Source organism: Aedes aegypti, chromosome 3 (genome assembly GCF_002204515.2).
Source record: "Aedes aegypti strain LVP_AGWG chromosome 3, AaegL5.0 Primary Assembly, whole genome shotgun sequence".
Classification (NCBI taxonomy): Eukaryota; Metazoa; Arthropoda; class Insecta; order Diptera; family Culicidae; genus Aedes; species Aedes aegypti.
In genome coordinates, this window is record NC_035109.1 from 356690266 (window position 1) to 356707802 (window position 17537).

At 38.1% G+C, this 17537-nt stretch overlaps 1 protein-coding gene across 1 annotated transcript in view; it reads left to right on the forward strand.

The window, feature by feature from the left end:
- Positions 1 to 2724: 2724 nt before the first annotated feature.
- Positions 2725 to 17537, forward strand: part of LOC5571706 (long-chain-fatty-acid--CoA ligase 6) — a 110920-nt gene continuing 96107 nt past the window's right edge. The window contains exon 1 of the mRNA XM_021853667.1: positions 2725 to 3060. The gene's annotated coding sequence lies outside the window, so the exon portion shown is untranslated. The remainder of the gene's footprint in view (positions 3061 to 17537) is intronic.

Consider the following 17537-nt stretch of genomic DNA (forward strand, 5'->3'; position numbering starts at 1 on the left):
GCCATAATATTTGTGGAAAAGAGTTGAAGGAATAATATTTCCAACCTTATTACATCTTATATTCCTCAATCAATCTCGCAGCTTCGTACAAAATTTAATTTGTTATGAATAATTGATGGCACGTCAATTTGAGACTATTCGTGGACGCTGCTGCAGTGCCGTCGGGGTGAGTGCACAAAATTTCATAACGATTGTAAACTAGAGTGGAATTTCCGACAGTGTCTTTGATTTGCCATATTTTATGAGAACACTTCGATTACGAAAATGATCACATGTAACAAAATTGCGACATGTTTAGAATGCTTTTGAAAAGAAATTCCCATTGAACAAATTTCATAATTTTGGCACGCATTAATCAGAAATTCATACTAAAGAAAACTATTGATTATCAATAGCTATCTATAGAATATTTAGTAAATGTCAACCCTTCCAACTATTCATGTTCGACCAATTTCTCACGCATTATCATTTTCCGCAATTATCAAGTAATTCTAAGTCCAACTCATTATTGGCACATACCCATTTTCCAGATTGGTCGACTAGAAAGAGAAGAGCACGAAGGGGAGGAGCATAATCTGCCAATCTAAGGGTATATAGCATGCTTCCTTCGTTGGATCCAGTTTCATTCCGTTTCGACTTCCGAGCTGGCAAGAGCTCCTCCGATCCTGTGCAGCGACGTCCGCACCTGCTGACCTCCAAGCTAGCAATCCAGCGTCTGGTGGTCGGTGGTCAAGAAGCAAGCCCGTTAGGAGCTAAATTCCAAAGCTGATCCGAAGAGAAAAGAGCAGCGAATCAAGCGTCGGACTTATGAAATCACTCAAGATTTCAAGAGTGAGCATCGTTTCCAGATTTCGCCTTGTGCCCGGTGATCCACTACCCGTTGCTGTTGTGCGCCATCCACGGACCATGGCAATCAACTGATCAATCCCGCAATGCTATTTACCTGTGACCGCATCGAGGCTAAGAAAGCCATCGGCCCTTGTCAGGGCCATCAAATTTGTGGAAAAGAGTTGAAAGAACAATATTTCCAACCTTATTACATCTATTATTCCTCAATCAATCTCACAGTTTCGTACAAAATTTAATTTGTCATGAATAATTGATGGCTCGACAATTTGAGACTATTCTTGGACGCTGCTGCTGTGCCGTCGGGGTGAGTGCTCAACATTTCACAACGATTGTAAACTAGAGTGCCATTTCCAACAGTGTCTTTGATTTGCCGAGCATTTCGATTACGAAAATGATCACATGTAACAAAATTGCGACATATTTAGAATGGTTTTCAAGAGAAATTCTGATTGAACAATTTTCATCATTTTGGCACCCATTAATCAGAAATTCACTTTCATACCAAAGAAAACTATTGATTATCAATAGCTAACTAGAGAATATTTAGTAAAGGTCAAGCATTCCAACTATTCATGTTCGACCAATTTCTCACGCATTATCATTTTTCGCAATTTTCAAGTAATTCTGAGCCCAAAACATTATTGGCACATACTTATTTTCCAGATTGGTCGACTAGAAGAGAAGAGCACGAATGGGAGGAGCATAATCTGCTAATCTAAGGGTATATAGCATGCTTCCTTCGCCGGATTCGGTTTCATTCCATTTTTGCTTTCGAGCTGGTAAGAGCTCCTCCGAACCTGCTTAGCGAGGAGCACCTCGTAGCCAGAAGCCTGCTGAGCTGTTTATCAGCATCTGGTTTATGAGATTTCGGCTCGTGATAAACTCATCTGTGGTGCAGTCAAGAATCAAGCCCGTTAGGCATCATTACTACTATTATTAGACAAATCGAGCTTTCGGCTTGTGGTATCGCACAAGATTTCAAACTTAAGCTACGTTTTCAGATTACGACTTCAGCCGTGTGATCTAATACCTGTTGCTGATGTGTGCCATCCACACCACGAAACATTCACCTGGTTCGTCTTATAAGCAGAGAACTTATACAAATTTCTACACTTGCGTTGGGGATTCTTCGTTTAACCATGGCAATCAACTGATAACATCCTGTAGTGCGATTCATCTATGACAGCATCCGAACTAACAAAGCCTTTGGCTCTTTTCAGGGCCACCAAATGTGTGTAAGAGAGTTAACAGAGTAATATTTCAGACTTTATTTATCACATTGCCAAGCGATGAATAATATTTCTCTCAAACCATAGGATCAACAAAGCGATGACTGAAGCTTTCATTATAATCCTCGAATAACTTCCTATAGACACATTGCTGTTAAATATTCTTTATTTAGAATTACTTTGATTTTGCTTCAGCATGCTGAACAAGCCTCAATCACTACTGTTCTTTCCAATGCTACCTTATATTTCATAGGAGGTTACTAATATAATTTCAAAATGATCATACAACCTGAAGTGAAATTTCACATTTTCATAGATAAATATGACGAATTCATCGGATAAAGATAATGTATATTTGGGACATGATTAAACGTACTTGGCTGCAAATCGTTATATGCATAAATATTTACGGAAGTTTCGAGCACTGAAAACAGTATGAAGTCAAAACGAGCAACAAGAACGACATCAAATTCAGTTAAATTAACCATCGTGGTCCTACGTCACCAGTTCGTACATCCCCATAGGGATGTACCCTTATAGTTTTCGTTTCTCTTTTCGTGCTACGGCTCGCTGTGTGTTTTTCCGGCTTCCCTATACGGAGGCCACGGGGAAAGAACTTTGCTCTTTCGGTGAAGATTTTCATTCGAGTCGTGATATAAACAGATGTCGGAACTGTTTCGCGAATACGCTTTTGCAAAGTTTTGTGCGAAGAATCGGTCAATTACATTTCACTGATCAAAGTAACGTCCATTGCAGTGTTTAATCGGTACATAAGGTTAAAGTGATTATTCATACATTTGAAGAAAGATAACTGCATATTCATTGAGAAATATATCGTCAGTGCTTCTAAGAATGGTGACAAATTAATTCAACACTCAATGAAAAATGCAAGAATGAGTTATAACACTAAGTGAATCTGACGTCACATGTGTCATGTTCAGTATCACCTGCGTCAAGAGAAAAAATATAGTCGCAATTTGCTGTAGGTAGCGTTCCCAATAGTGTTTACATGCCTATCTCGAATAAGCACCTCAGACCAGGTCAACCGGCTGACGCAAAGAACAGGGGCAAAAAACTTTCAAATTGTTTACTTCTGCGTGCCGCTCTAGAGGAGTAGATGGTCTGCTGCTGCTGCTGCTGTCGAATCAGACTCGTCCGATTGTACCGTACGATATTGGATGGGGAACATGCGCGGTTAAGTTTCGTTTGAAAATTTTAAACACGCTAAACATTAGTTACACATGATGTGTGTTGTTTTGTCTCATAGTGCGAAAAGAAATATTTTTTGATGACAAATTGTTCTTAAGGAAAAAATTGTGTAAGGTACATTACTGAGCTTCAAAAAGGTTTATGCAGATGAGATTTCTAAATCTCTGCGATGTTATTACATGATTTGTGTTAAAGCTCTTTAGCGTGCCTCCTCTGTGGTTTGGAAGAGTATGTTTTGTGGATAAGAGAGCAATCAATTCCTGCTCATAGTCAAACAGATATACAAAGGTGATCTATGCTGAAACAGTACATTGATGGCCTATCACCAGTTCTCGGTGGGAATGTTGCAGTGGTTCCTATCAAAAGGGAAGCGTTCACAATAAGCTTAATATAATGTTTCGCGATTAACCATGCGAGAAAGTGAGTAGTACTAACACTAGTTGTTTAGATATACGAATGGATAAATGGCCACTTTTCAAAGAAAGCTTTCAGTTAACTCCTTACTGACTCCTTAACTAGCAGCTTTATATCTAACCCCAACCGATATACCCAAAATTGCTATTAGCTTTTTGATTCTCGATATGTTAACACCATTTTTCACAAGTTCTCAAAAAACTAGTCTAGTTTCAGAATCTGTGTCGATATTAATTATTGGCCATCTTGAACCGGAGATATTCCAAAATGCCTAGGGGACCGACGCGTATCTCACGTAAATTTCTGAAGTTACATTTTTTTGACGTAGGACTACGTCTTTGTTTTCTATATTGGGGTGCACTTTAAAAGTACGGAAAATGAGACATGTAACGAAATTAGGGGAGATTTTGAACGTTAATAACTCAGTTGTTTATGAACCAATTATTACGATTTTAGTATCATTCGATCAGAAATGTATCTACGCATCGTTAGTAATATATCCGATAAGTGAATTTTGTTGTTTAACTATTGAAAATTTGATAAATGTTGACCCCTTTCTTATCCAACCAATCACGTTCGAGCACTTTTCGATGGTGTCGCTTCCCACTATAAAAGCAAACGGGTCCCTGCTTCTTCCCTCAGTCTTCTTTTTGCGGTCGGACTGTGAACACGGTCGGGCGAGTCATTCTCGCTTTGCTTTTGCACCCGCGTCACAGTTCAATTTGTGTCGTCGGAAGAGGAAGACGCAAGATTGATTTGCGGCGGCGATGACGATGGCTTGGGCGCTTCTCCGAGCGGCAAACTACTGCTGCTCGGAGAAGCGTCCAAGCCATCGTCATCGCCGCTGCAAATTTATCCGCGCTCCCAGATTTCGACTCGTGATCGGTGGTCCAGAAGCAAGCCCGTTAGGAACCAGAAACCAGAAGCCCCCAGAGTTGTTGATCCGAGGAGATGCTGCTAATCGAGCGTCGGACTGGTGAAATCGCTCAAGCTTTCAAGAGTGAGCATCGTTTCCTGATTTCGACTTGTGCCCGGGGATCCAATACCCGTTGCTGTTGTGCGCCATCCACGTCACGAACCATTCAGCTGGTTCGTCGTATAAGCAAATTCCCCGTTTGACCATGGCAATCAACTGATAACATCCCGTAGTGCTATTTATCTGTAACCGTATCGAGGCTAAGAAAGCCATCGGCCCTTGTCAGGGCCATAATATTTGTGGAAAAGAGTTGAAGGAATAATATTTCCAACCTTATTACATCTTATATTCCTCAATCAATCTCGCAGCTTCGTACAAAATTTAATTTGTTATGAATAATTGATGGCACGTCAATTTGAGACTATTCGTGGACGCTGCTGCAGTGCCGTCGGGGTGAGTGCACAAAATTTCATAACGATTGTAAACTAGAGTGGAATTTCCGACAGTGTCTTTGATTTGCCATATTTTATGAGAACACTTCGATTACGAAAATGATCACATGTAACAAAATTGCGACATGTTTAGAATGCTTTTGAAAAGAAATTCCCATTGAACAAATTTCATAATTTTGGCACGCATTAATCAGAAATTCATACTAAAGAAAACTATTGATTATCAATAGCTATCTATAGAATATTTAGTAAATGTCAACCCTTCCAACTATTCATGTTCGACCAATTTCTCACGCATTATCATTTTCCGCAATTATCAAGTAATTCTAAGTCCAACTCATTATTGGCACATACCCATTTTCCAGATTGGTCGACTAGAAAGAGAAGAGCACGAAGGGGAGGAGCATAATCTGCCAATCTAAGGGTATATAGCATGCTTCCTTCGTTGGATCCAGTTTCATTCCGTTTCGACTTCCGAGCTGGCAAGAGCTCCTCCGATCCTGTGCAGCGACGTCCGCACCTGCTGACCTCCAAGCTAGCAATCCAGCGTCTGGTGGTCGGTGGTCAAGAAGCAAGCCCGTTAGGAGCTAAATTCCAAAGCTGATCCGAAGAGAAAAGAGCAGCGAATCAAGCGTCGGACTTATGAAATCACTCAAGATTTCAAGAGTGAGCATCGTTTCCAGATTTCGCCTTGTGCCCGGTGATCCACTACCCGTTGCTGTTGTGCGCCATCCACGGACCATGGCAATCAACTGATCAATCCCGCAATGCTATTTACCTGTGACCGCATCGAGGCTAAGAAAGCCATCGGCCCTTGTCAGGGCCATCAAATTTGTGGAAAAGAGTTGAAAGAACAATATTTCCAACCTTATTACATCTATTATTCCTCAATCAATCTCACAGTTTCGTACAAAATTTAATTTGTCATGAATAATTGATGGCTCGACAATTTGAGACTATTCTTGGACGCTGCTGCTGTGCCGTCGGGGTGAGTGCTCAACATTTCACAACGATTGTAAACTAGAGTGCCATTTCCAACAGTGTCTTTGATTTGCCGAGCATTTCGATTACGAAAATGATCACATGTAACAAAATTGCGACATATTTAGAATGGTTTTCAAGAGAAATTCTGATTGAACAATTTTCATCATTTTGGCACCCATTAATCAGAAATTCACTTTCATACCAAAGAAAACTATTGATTATCAATAGCTAACTAGAGAATATTTAGTAAAGGTCAAGCATTCCAACTATTCATGTTCGACCAATTTCTCACGCATTATCATTTTTCGCAATTTTCAAGTAATTCTGAGCCCAAAACATTATTGGCACATACTTATTTTCCAGATTGGTCGACTAGAAGAGAAGAGCACGAATGGGAGGAGCATAATCTGCTAATCTAAGGGTATATAGCATGCTTCCTTCGCCGGATTCGGTTTCATTCCATTTTTGCTTTCGAGCTGGTAAGAGCTCCTCCGAACCTGCTTAGCGAGGAGCACCTCGTAGCCAGAAGCCTGCTGAGCTGTTTATCAGCATCTGGTTTATGAGATTTCGGCTCGTGATAAACTCATCTGTGGTGCAGTCAAGAATCAAGCCCGTTAGGCATCATTACTACTATTATTAGACAAATCGAGCTTTCGGCTTGTGGTATCGCACAAGATTTCAAACTTAAGCTACGTTTTCAGATTACGACTTCAGCCGTGTGATCTAATACCTGTTGCTGATGTGTGCCATCCACACCACGAAACATTCACCTGGTTCGTCTTATAAGCAGAGAACTTATACAAATTTCTACACTTGCGTTGGGGATTCTTCGTTTAACCATGGCAATCAACTGATAACATCCTGTAGTGCGATTCATCTATGACAGCATCCGAACTAACAAAGCCTTTGGCTCTTTTCAGGGCCACCAAATGTGTGTAAGAGAGTTAACAGAGTAATATTTCAGACTTTATTTATCACATTGCCAAGCGATGAATAATATTTCTCTCAAACCATAGGATCAACAAAGCGATGACTGAAGCTTTCATTATAATCCTCGAATAACTTCCTATAGACACATTGCTGTTAAATATTCTTTATTTAGAATTACTTTGATTTTGCTTCAGCATGCTGAACAAGCCTCAATCACTACTGTTCTTTCCAATGCTACCTTATATTTCATAGGAGGTTACTAATATAATTTCAAAATGATCATACAACCTGAAGTGAAATTTCACATTTTCATAGATAAATATGACGAATTCATCGGATAAAGATAATGTATATTTGGGACATGATTAAACGTACTTGGCTGCAAATCGTTATATGCATAAATATTTACGGAAGTTTCGAGCACTGAAAACAGTATGAAGTCAAAACGAGCAACAAGAACGACATCAAATTCAGTTAAATTAACCATCGTGGTCCTACGTCACCAGTTCGTACATCCCCATAGGGATGTACCCTTATAGTTTTTTCGTATACACTCTTCAGAACAATATATTAATGAGTATTATTAGTAATAAACTATAAGATGTTGTAGAAAATCTTTACAAATTTTCTGAGGAAAAATAACGCCAAGATATCTCATGATTAAGTTGTTGAAAAAATAAACTCTTGAAAGGATTTTTCAAAAGAGCGCATGTAATTGTCCTTAAACATTTATGAAAAGCTTGATTATACAGAATAATAAAAAATCTTATGGTGAACTTTTGTGAGAATCCTTTGGGGAGGGACTGAAGAAATTTCTGGAGAAATAAGTGAACATTTTTCCACCATTGTTTGATTAACTTGAAGGTACCCAAGTAACAATGAAAGCTGAACAGCAAGAGTATTTGCTGAATATTGGCTCACAGCAAAAAATTCACAAATTTACATGGCACATAATTTTTTATGATAATCATGTAAAACGAGTTGCAACTGAACATTCAACGATAATTAATGTAAACTGTCTCATTGCATTCGATAATGCTTGCAAACTTGAGTGAAACTGAAACATTTCATGATCTTCTATCCAACATTTGCCAATGTTGCATGCCTTCTTGCATCTTGAAAGTGAAATTGTATTGTTTGCATTCTCGGTTTACATGATTCTACGCTGAATATTCTGTCAAAAATAATGCACATGGATGAATCAACGGCTTGTCATTCCATGTGCATTATTTATGATTGAATTTTCAGCGTGAAAATCATGTAAACCGTGCCGTTTTGCATGCAACATTCTTCGAGAGAAGACGTTTCGCGTTCAATATTAAGGATTTTGGTAACAATGTTGTATATAATACAACAATACAATAGGTTTTATCATTGAATAATACATGAGAAATGGCTTTGCATGATTGAGGCTAATATTACGTTACGTGTAAATCTAAGATTTTTTTGGTGTGCTGATCAATGGTGTACAAGGCTGAACACCGTGACAGCTGAACAATAATTTGAAGAAAAGCTTATTTAACACTCTTATTCAGCAGTATACTCAAAGTTGAATATTGAGTTGAACAAACTATTTTTCATCTACAGTTTTAACTTTTGTTCAGCCAACCTGAATGATATTGATTAAAGGTTATTTAAAGCTTTAATCAAATCAACAGCCATTGTCGAAAAATGGTTCACCTGTATGTTGATAAAAATATACATACCGAAATATATACCTGCATTGGGTCGAACACTAAATTAATTATTATAAAACTTTTTCCTCGAACAACAAATTTTTCACATCCCGAAGCAGACATGCTGTGAACGCACAAACGCACACGGGCCTATCATTTGTCGAAAAAAATCCTGAATCTGGCATCGATGACCTTGTGTAACAACAAGATAGAACACTACACTCGATAACGCAGATTTCTTCGTAACATTTTTAATTAACTTACGAAATCGAAATCATTACCAACTTGCGTTGACTACAATTGAATAGCAGAAATTAAAAATTACCGAGGATTATATTTTGAAACAAAAATCACAACACACTTTGACAGCTAACTCAAGTGCTTTTGCATAGCGCTATTATCACTTCTTCAGCCTCAATGCAGCCTTTAAAATAGCCCTTATTCAGACAAAACAATATGTTAGTCCCTTGCTGTTGATGATGTTCACACAGTCTCATGTGGAGCAGATGTCAAGGTAAGTGGTTAAAAATCAGCGAATCTCAGTTCAAATCTCAATGGCACATATTTACTAATCTTCATCTTTAAATTCCAGCACTTTTCTACACCATGTGTTTGAAATTGTTAGTTGCGTTAATAATACCCAAAACTACAAACCTGTAAATAATATTTATTTATTTTTTTTGGTTATTTGTTGAATAATGGATGAAGAAGCGATCGTTAAGCTTTCGATGGTTGCCATCTGTTCCAAAAATAGAATTATGGTTATTGAAAGAGGCCTGAATAAGCGCATGCTAGACCTTTATTCAGCCTTCTATATAGCTTCAATTAAGCTTAAGGCTGAATAAAATCGCCAGAATTAGATGTTTAACAGCTGAACAACAGTGAATGCAGGCTATGAACAGCTTTTGTTCAAACAAAGGCTGAATTAAATTAGCTATAAAAGCGTTTGAGCAGCTTCAAATTGTTACCTGGGTAATTTGTACAAATGTACAATCGACGATGACGATTTTCGGAAGAATTTCTAGGGAAAAATTAAAGAACATGCAACTCACATACATTAAACAGATCCAGTTCAATAACTAAAATCGAGGGACATTACATCCTTTTCACCAGAACATGCTTCGGTACCTCGATAAAAGAAATGACTACTCTTTTTAATGTATTCGAATCGTCTGAGCAGAATCTCAATAGAGAAAAAAAAATAGGTTGAAGTACTTTACACCTTTAACAGGGTGTCTACTACCTGGAAAAACCTGGAAAACCTGGAATTATCAGGGAATTTTATTCAACCTGGAAAAAACCTGGAATTCTCAGGGAACTGCGATCACAATCAGGGAAATTATTTTGAGTCTGTAATTTATGATAAATTATGTTCGCGACAAAGAATTTTGGCATCAAAACCCAAAGCTAACTACTATTTGCTGGAAAGTTATCTGGAATTGAAAAAATTCGGCTGCGCCGCTTTCAAACCACTATTTCAACTGTTCAGTGAGGTTTTTTTGATTATGAAATTTTATCGACTTACCAAAACATGATTTTTTTTAATATCTTTATATATGATCAGTAAGGACTGTTCATTTTATAAAGTGGACACTTTGTTTATGCTATATCTTTTTTATTTATTGATAAAATCGTAATCGGTTTTCTGTGTATCGTTGACCTATTATTCTAAAATGCTATGAAAATATAAAATCTTTGAAAATGCTTTTGGTTGAAGAGCTAAATAGTTTTTCCAAAAACTCTTAAAAAAAGCTGTCCGTCAAAGTTTAACATTATTTTTCGCAAAACAAAAATCCTTATTTTTATGAACAAATTGTATGTTTGTATCCTTTACTATTCTACTGAAGGTAAAGCTTTAAAAATATCAATTATATTCCACCATTCTATGACATTAGGTAACTTTAGTGATTTACCCATTTATGGCCAAATTTGCTGATACACCATCCTTTCACTCCCAGCAAAAGAGAAAAGTAAAAAGCGTGTTCAAAACTAGTTTGGATTACTTAAGAAACTATATTAGTATAAACGAAAGCTAAATCGTGAGATTAAACTACAGTCTTAAGTATAAATTTTACTGTTTATGGTAGTCTGCCCATAACTGCATAACAGTCACATTCGACATTTTTGACAAATTGGAGTTAATACCATGGAGAGTCATCAAATGATAAATACTTTCGATCAACTTAATGAAATCTTTGATATTGTTAAAGAAAATTCGAAAAATATAACAAATTGTTTTGTCACATTGGAAATTATAATCGCATAACAGTCACATTGAGATTATAAATGTGCTCTAAAAGATCTTCCAAAGATTTCCACATATTTTCTTCCAAGAAAACCCGCCAAGGTCAACTCCAGAGTTTTTGATAAAATTCGTTGAGGGATTTTTTTTCAAGGAACCCGACAAGAATTGCTATGCTATTTCATTCACGGTTACTGTAAAGAATTATTTCAAAAATTCCATGAGGTGTTATCCGAGTAAATTATTGAGTTTCTCTACAAATTTTCTTGGGAAACAGAATAACTGCAGTTCTTTCAAACATTAGTCAACAAATCTGTTGGAATCTCTAAAAGGTGATTAAATGTACCACACCAGATAACACTACAGCAATTATGCCAAGAAATCCATCGATCATTCCTACACAATTTTTTAGGTATTACGCCTGATGTTTTTCAAGAAGTTCCTTCACAAAATTCTGCAATATGTTATCAAGAGATTCAATTGATTTGTTTTTTGACGTAGGACTACGTCTTTGTTTTCTATATTGGGGTGCACTTTAAAAGTACGGAAAATGAGACATGTAACGAAATTAGGGGAGATTTTGAACGTTAATAACTCAGTTGTTTATGAACCAATTATTACGATTTTAGTATCATTCGATCAGAAATGTATCTACGCATCGTTAGTAATATATCCGATAAGTGAATTTTGTTGTTTAACTATTGAAAATTTGATAAATGTTGACCCCTTTCTTATCCAACCAATCACGTTCGAGCACTTTTCGATGGTGTCGCTTCCCACTATAAAAGCAAACGGGTCCCTGCTTCTTCCCTCAGTCTTCTTTTTGCGGTCGGACTGTGAACACGGTCGGGCGAGTCATTCTCGCTTTGCTTTTGCACCCGCGTCACAGTTCAATTTGTGTCGTCGGAAGAGGAAGACGCAAGATTGATTTGCGGCGGCGATGACGATGGCTTGGGCGCTTCTCCGAGCGGCAAACTACTGCTGCTCGGAGAAGCGTCCAAGCCATCGTCATCGCCGCTGCAAATTTATCCGCGCTCCCAGATTTCGACTCGTGATCGGTGGTCCAGAAGCAAGCCCGTTAGGAACCAGAAACCAGAAGCCCCCAGAGTTGTTGATCCGAGGAGATGCTGCTAATCGAGCGTCGGACTGGTGAAATCGCTCAAGCTTTCAAGAGTGAGCATCGTTTCCTGATTTCGACTTGTGCCCGGGGATCCAATACCCGTTGCTGTTGTGCGCCATCCACGTCACGAACCATTCAGCTGGTTCGTCGTATAAGCAAATTCCCCGTTTGACCATGGCAATCAACTGATAACATCCCGTAGTGCTATTTATCTGTAACCGTATCGAGGCTAAGAAAGCCATCGGCCCTTGTCAGGGCCATAATATTTGTGGAAAAGAGTTGAAGGAATAATATTTCCAACCTTATTACATCTTATATTCCTCAATCAATCTCGCAGCTTCGTACAAAATTTAATTTGTTATGAATAATTGATGGCACGTCAATTTGAGACTATTCGTGGACGCTGCTGCAGTGCCGTCGGGGTGAGTGCACAAAATTTCATAACGATTGTAAACTAGAGTGGAATTTCCGACAGTGTCTTTGATTTGCCATATTTTATGAGAACACTTCGATTACGAAAATGATCACATGTAACAAAATTGCGACATGTTTAGAATGCTTTTGAAAAGAAATTCCCATTGAACAAATTTCATAATTTTGGCACGCATTAATCAGAAATTCATACTAAAGAAAACTATTGATTATCAATAGCTATCTATAGAATATTTAGTAAATGTCAACCCTTCCAACTATTCATGTTCGACCAATTTCTCACGCATTATCATTTTCCGCAATTATCAAGTAATTCTAAGTCCAACTCATTATTGGCACATACCCATTTTCCAGATTGGTCGACTAGAAAGAGAAGAGCACGAAGGGGAGGAGCATAATCTGCCAATCTAAGGGTATATAGCATGCTTCCTTCGTTGGATCCAGTTTCATTCCGTTTCGACTTCCGAGCTGGCAAGAGCTCCTCCGATCCTGTGCAGCGACGTCCGCACCTGCTGACCTCCAAGCTAGCAATCCAGCGTCTGGTGGTCGGTGGTCAAGAAGCAAGCCCGTTAGGAGCTAAATTCCAAAGCTGATCCGAAGAGAAAAGAGCAGCGAATCAAGCGTCGGACTTATGAAATCACTCAAGATTTCAAGAGTGAGCATCGTTTCCAGATTTCGCCTTGTGCCCGGTGATCCACTACCCGTTGCTGTTGTGCGCCATCCACGGACCATGGCAATCAACTGATCAATCCCGCAATGCTATTTACCTGTGACCGCATCGAGGCTAAGAAAGCCATCGGCCCTTGTCAGGGCCATCAAATTTGTGGAAAAGAGTTGAAAGAACAATATTTCCAACCTTATTACATCTATTATTCCTCAATCAATCTCACAGTTTCGTACAAAATTTAATTTGTCATGAATAATTGATGGCTCGACAATTTGAGACTATTCTTGGACGCTGCTGCTGTGCCGTCGGGGTGAGTGCTCAACATTTCACAACGATTGTAAACTAGAGTGCCATTTCCAACAGTGTCTTTGATTTGCCGAGCATTTCGATTACGAAAATGATCACATGTAACAAAATTGCGACATATTTAGAATGGTTTTCAAGAGAAATTCTGATTGAACAATTTTCATCATTTTGGCACCCATTAATCAGAAATTCACTTTCATACCAAAGAAAACTATTGATTATCAATAGCTAACTAGAGAATATTTAGTAAAGGTCAAGCATTCCAACTATTCATGTTCGACCAATTTCTCACGCATTATCATTTTTCGCAATTTTCAAGTAATTCTGAGCCCAAAACATTATTGGCACATACTTATTTTCCAGATTGGTCGACTAGAAGAGAAGAGCACGAATGGGAGGAGCATAATCTGCTAATCTAAGGGTATATAGCATGCTTCCTTCGCCGGATTCGGTTTCATTCCATTTTTGCTTTCGAGCTGGTAAGAGCTCCTCCGAACCTGCTTAGCGAGGAGCACCTCGTAGCCAGAAGCCTGCTGAGCTGTTTATCAGCATCTGGTTTATGAGATTTCGGCTCGTGATAAACTCATCTGTGGTGCAGTCAAGAATCAAGCCCGTTAGGCATCATTACTACTATTATTAGACAAATCGAGCTTTCGGCTTGTGGTATCGCACAAGATTTCAAACTTAAGCTACGTTTTCAGATTACGACTTCAGCCGTGTGATCTAATACCTGTTGCTGATGTGTGCCATCCACACCACGAAACATTCACCTGGTTCGTCTTATAAGCAGAGAACTTATACAAATTTCTACACTTGCGTTGGGGATTCTTCGTTTAACCATGGCAATCAACTGATAACATCCTGTAGTGCGATTCATCTATGACAGCATCCGAACTAACAAAGCCTTTGGCTCTTTTCAGGGCCACCAAATGTGTGTAAGAGAGTTAACAGAGTAATATTTCAGACTTTACCCAAGTAGCACTGGTAACAAATGCAATATTTTAGAAAAATAAAACAAATTACATTGCCGTTGCATTTCAGATAATTTGTAGCATATCTTATTGATGACTTTCAATATTGGTTACTAAACTATTACATTGTAACCTACGCTTTGTTTACATTACATAGGTGTTGCATTTTTACTTGCATGTAACTTAACCTAGAGCTGTCAAAATGAATAAGTTACATTGAAATTGAATCTGTGGTTGCAAAGAAACAAATAACACACTAGGTTACATACAGATTGCTAAGTCACATGTGTGTAACAGCATGAAGTTTGTTTACCATTTGTCATAGGGGAAGGGGTGAAAAAATGAACAGGATGGTAAAATGAACACTGAACTTGTTACGCATGAACAACAAATTTCAATATGTTTTATTACGCACGGATGATTTAGAGCATAAAAAAGAGTGTTTTTGTTGATACGGAGATTAATTGAAGTCAGAACCACGTTCAGAAATTAAAACTGATATAATTTTAGGCACGGAGATGTTGAGGTTTTTCAATGAGGTGAATATCGTAATGATATGATGTCGAAGCAGAAACCTTTAGAACTGTTTTGGGAGGGATTATAATCATTCATAGATGTTTTTTCAGGACTGTGATAAAAAATTCAAAAATGTTTGTTTTGCTCGCGTGTTTTACCACGAACATAAAATGAACATTTCCATAAAATTTTAATGACGATGAGAGTATGTGAAAATTAAGCTGTCTTAGTCTTAATTCGTTTCGCTCAGCCTCCTGACACCGCCCTCTACAACCCCATTGAAAAATAACGAGCAAACATCTATGGTTCCCACTGGGAAGTGGTTCCCACTGACAGCTCAATGTTTGTAAACAAATAACCGTGAGCGGAATATCAATTGATGATGGCAAAATCTTGTACTCCGAAAAAATTCTTTTCCCGCATAACAACAGTTATTCGAACAAACAAACCGTTGCAAACTATTGGATTGCAGTACAACAAGTCAATTTGGGCTGATGTGATTAGCTAAAAACACATTTTACTATTGGAGGAAAAATTCCATAACATGATTAGGCCAATGTACGTTGTTGCTCTTGAGTTTGATGCTGACCACGAAAACATGGCTGCCTAGCACCGGGTTGGTTTCGCTGCGTTAATTAACATCTCTATTGTTGATGTTGTGCGATAGAACTAGTTATAATTAATATTGAGGATTTTCCGCTCTAATAGACTCACACCTAAATAATTTTGTCACACCAAAATATTCTCCCAGCATGTTTGCCATATATTGGATGGCGTCGTAGCTAACTAAACCAACAAGTAACGCACATGTAACGCATTATGTTTAGTTGTACATCGAATGCAAGGTGCGTGCTTCTATGAAAGTGCCATATAAACTGACGTTTGAGTATTTATTTTTCCACGTTGAAAATGTGCACGAGAATCTATTCCTCAACTAAATGAACAATAAACAAATTAATAAATGAAGGACATTTTCTGCGAGTAGACATATCACAGAAAATCGAGTTACATTTGTAATGTTCTCTTTACTACTTCTGTGGGTAACGTCAATCTTTGAGCCGATGACACGGAATGACGAGAATTCGTTTAAGGGGGCAGGATCCGTCATCAACTCCATAATTTTCAAAAGCAGTTTTTTCGTTCAAAATCATGAATATATTCATGAGTTCACTGTATTTTGTTCTCCAACCGAAACACAGTGAACACATTTTCGACGAGTAAATTTCAGTTTTGAACTGAAAAATGTTTGTTGAAGTTTCGATGATTACGATGACGAATCCTTGAACATTAAGGTGTTTAAGTCCTCTAGACAATTCGTAATCAAACGTCAACATTCCACCACAAAATCGCTAGTGTTTGGAGGTGATGTTTACTTCAAAATTTTGGAATCAGCATCTCCAACTTAGTTCTAATACCCTCCGTCCACGAATTATTGTGGCGCGTCGATCGTCGGAAGTTTCTCGTTAAACAGTCAATCCCGTAAATGATTGTGTTTTATTAAGCTTAATTACTTTTAGACGATAGCAGTCAGTGGCTGTCTTCTTTGTTGAAATTTGTTCTGGGATTCCAACTCCCACATAGTCCACTTATGCACTGTCAGTTTGTATTACGTGCAATAAATATGTTAAATTTGTCCTTGAAAAAGTTATCGAAGGACCTAAACTTTAATCAACTCGTGGGGCAAAACCCCCACCCCCCTATTTCATAACACCAAAACAGCTGTTGAATTCAAATTCTACCAAACGTAATGCCACGCTGAAGTAACGCGCAAATTAGAACCTTACAAATGTATTTTTTTCGCATCAGCATGTATCTATTATTGAACAATAACATCAGAACAAACGCCTGTAGGTATGCATTATATATGCAGAATCGATGAAGAGAAATCACTCATGTTAGTTAGACCCTATTGGAGTGACAGCACAGATATGTACAAGGGGCCACCATTGACAACGCGGTTATTTTTTCCCAATTTTAGACTCATCTTCCCCGTAGTAGTAATTTGTCCATACACAAAATTTACAATTTGTATGGACCGTGATCATTGGATAGAATACCCCCCCCCCCCGTGGTTTAGGGATGACCCATAAGCACGCATTATTTAATTGATTTATTAACCCTAGAAATACTCAAATGGATGGATGTTGTTTCTACTATTTGATAGAGAACATATTTGTATATCCGATTGTAATAAAAAGACTAATATTGGCACAAGTTGATCAATTGCTGAATTAAATTCGTTGCTTCACCTCAGGGCGCAAGATTGCTTCCTAGCGTCTTGTAGTGAAAAATTGTTAACAAACCCGCATCTTGTCACCTTTATTCACAGAAGAGAGGATCGATGAAGAGAAATCGATCACGCGACTTGCGCCCTTATTATAGCACACGCTTGAATTTGCCTTCTTTCGAGCTATTTGAGCCATTTGAGCACGTCACAAACCATGTGCTTTCTTGGACGGAGCATTTAATTTTCATACTTTTGTAAAGTTCCAGTTAATTGGCTTATAAGCGGTTTCTTCACCACCACTTAGGGGCCGTTCAAATATTACGTAACGCAACAGGGGGAGGGAGGGGGTCTTACATAGTGTTACGGTCCATTCAAAAATTTAAAATTTCCCATACAA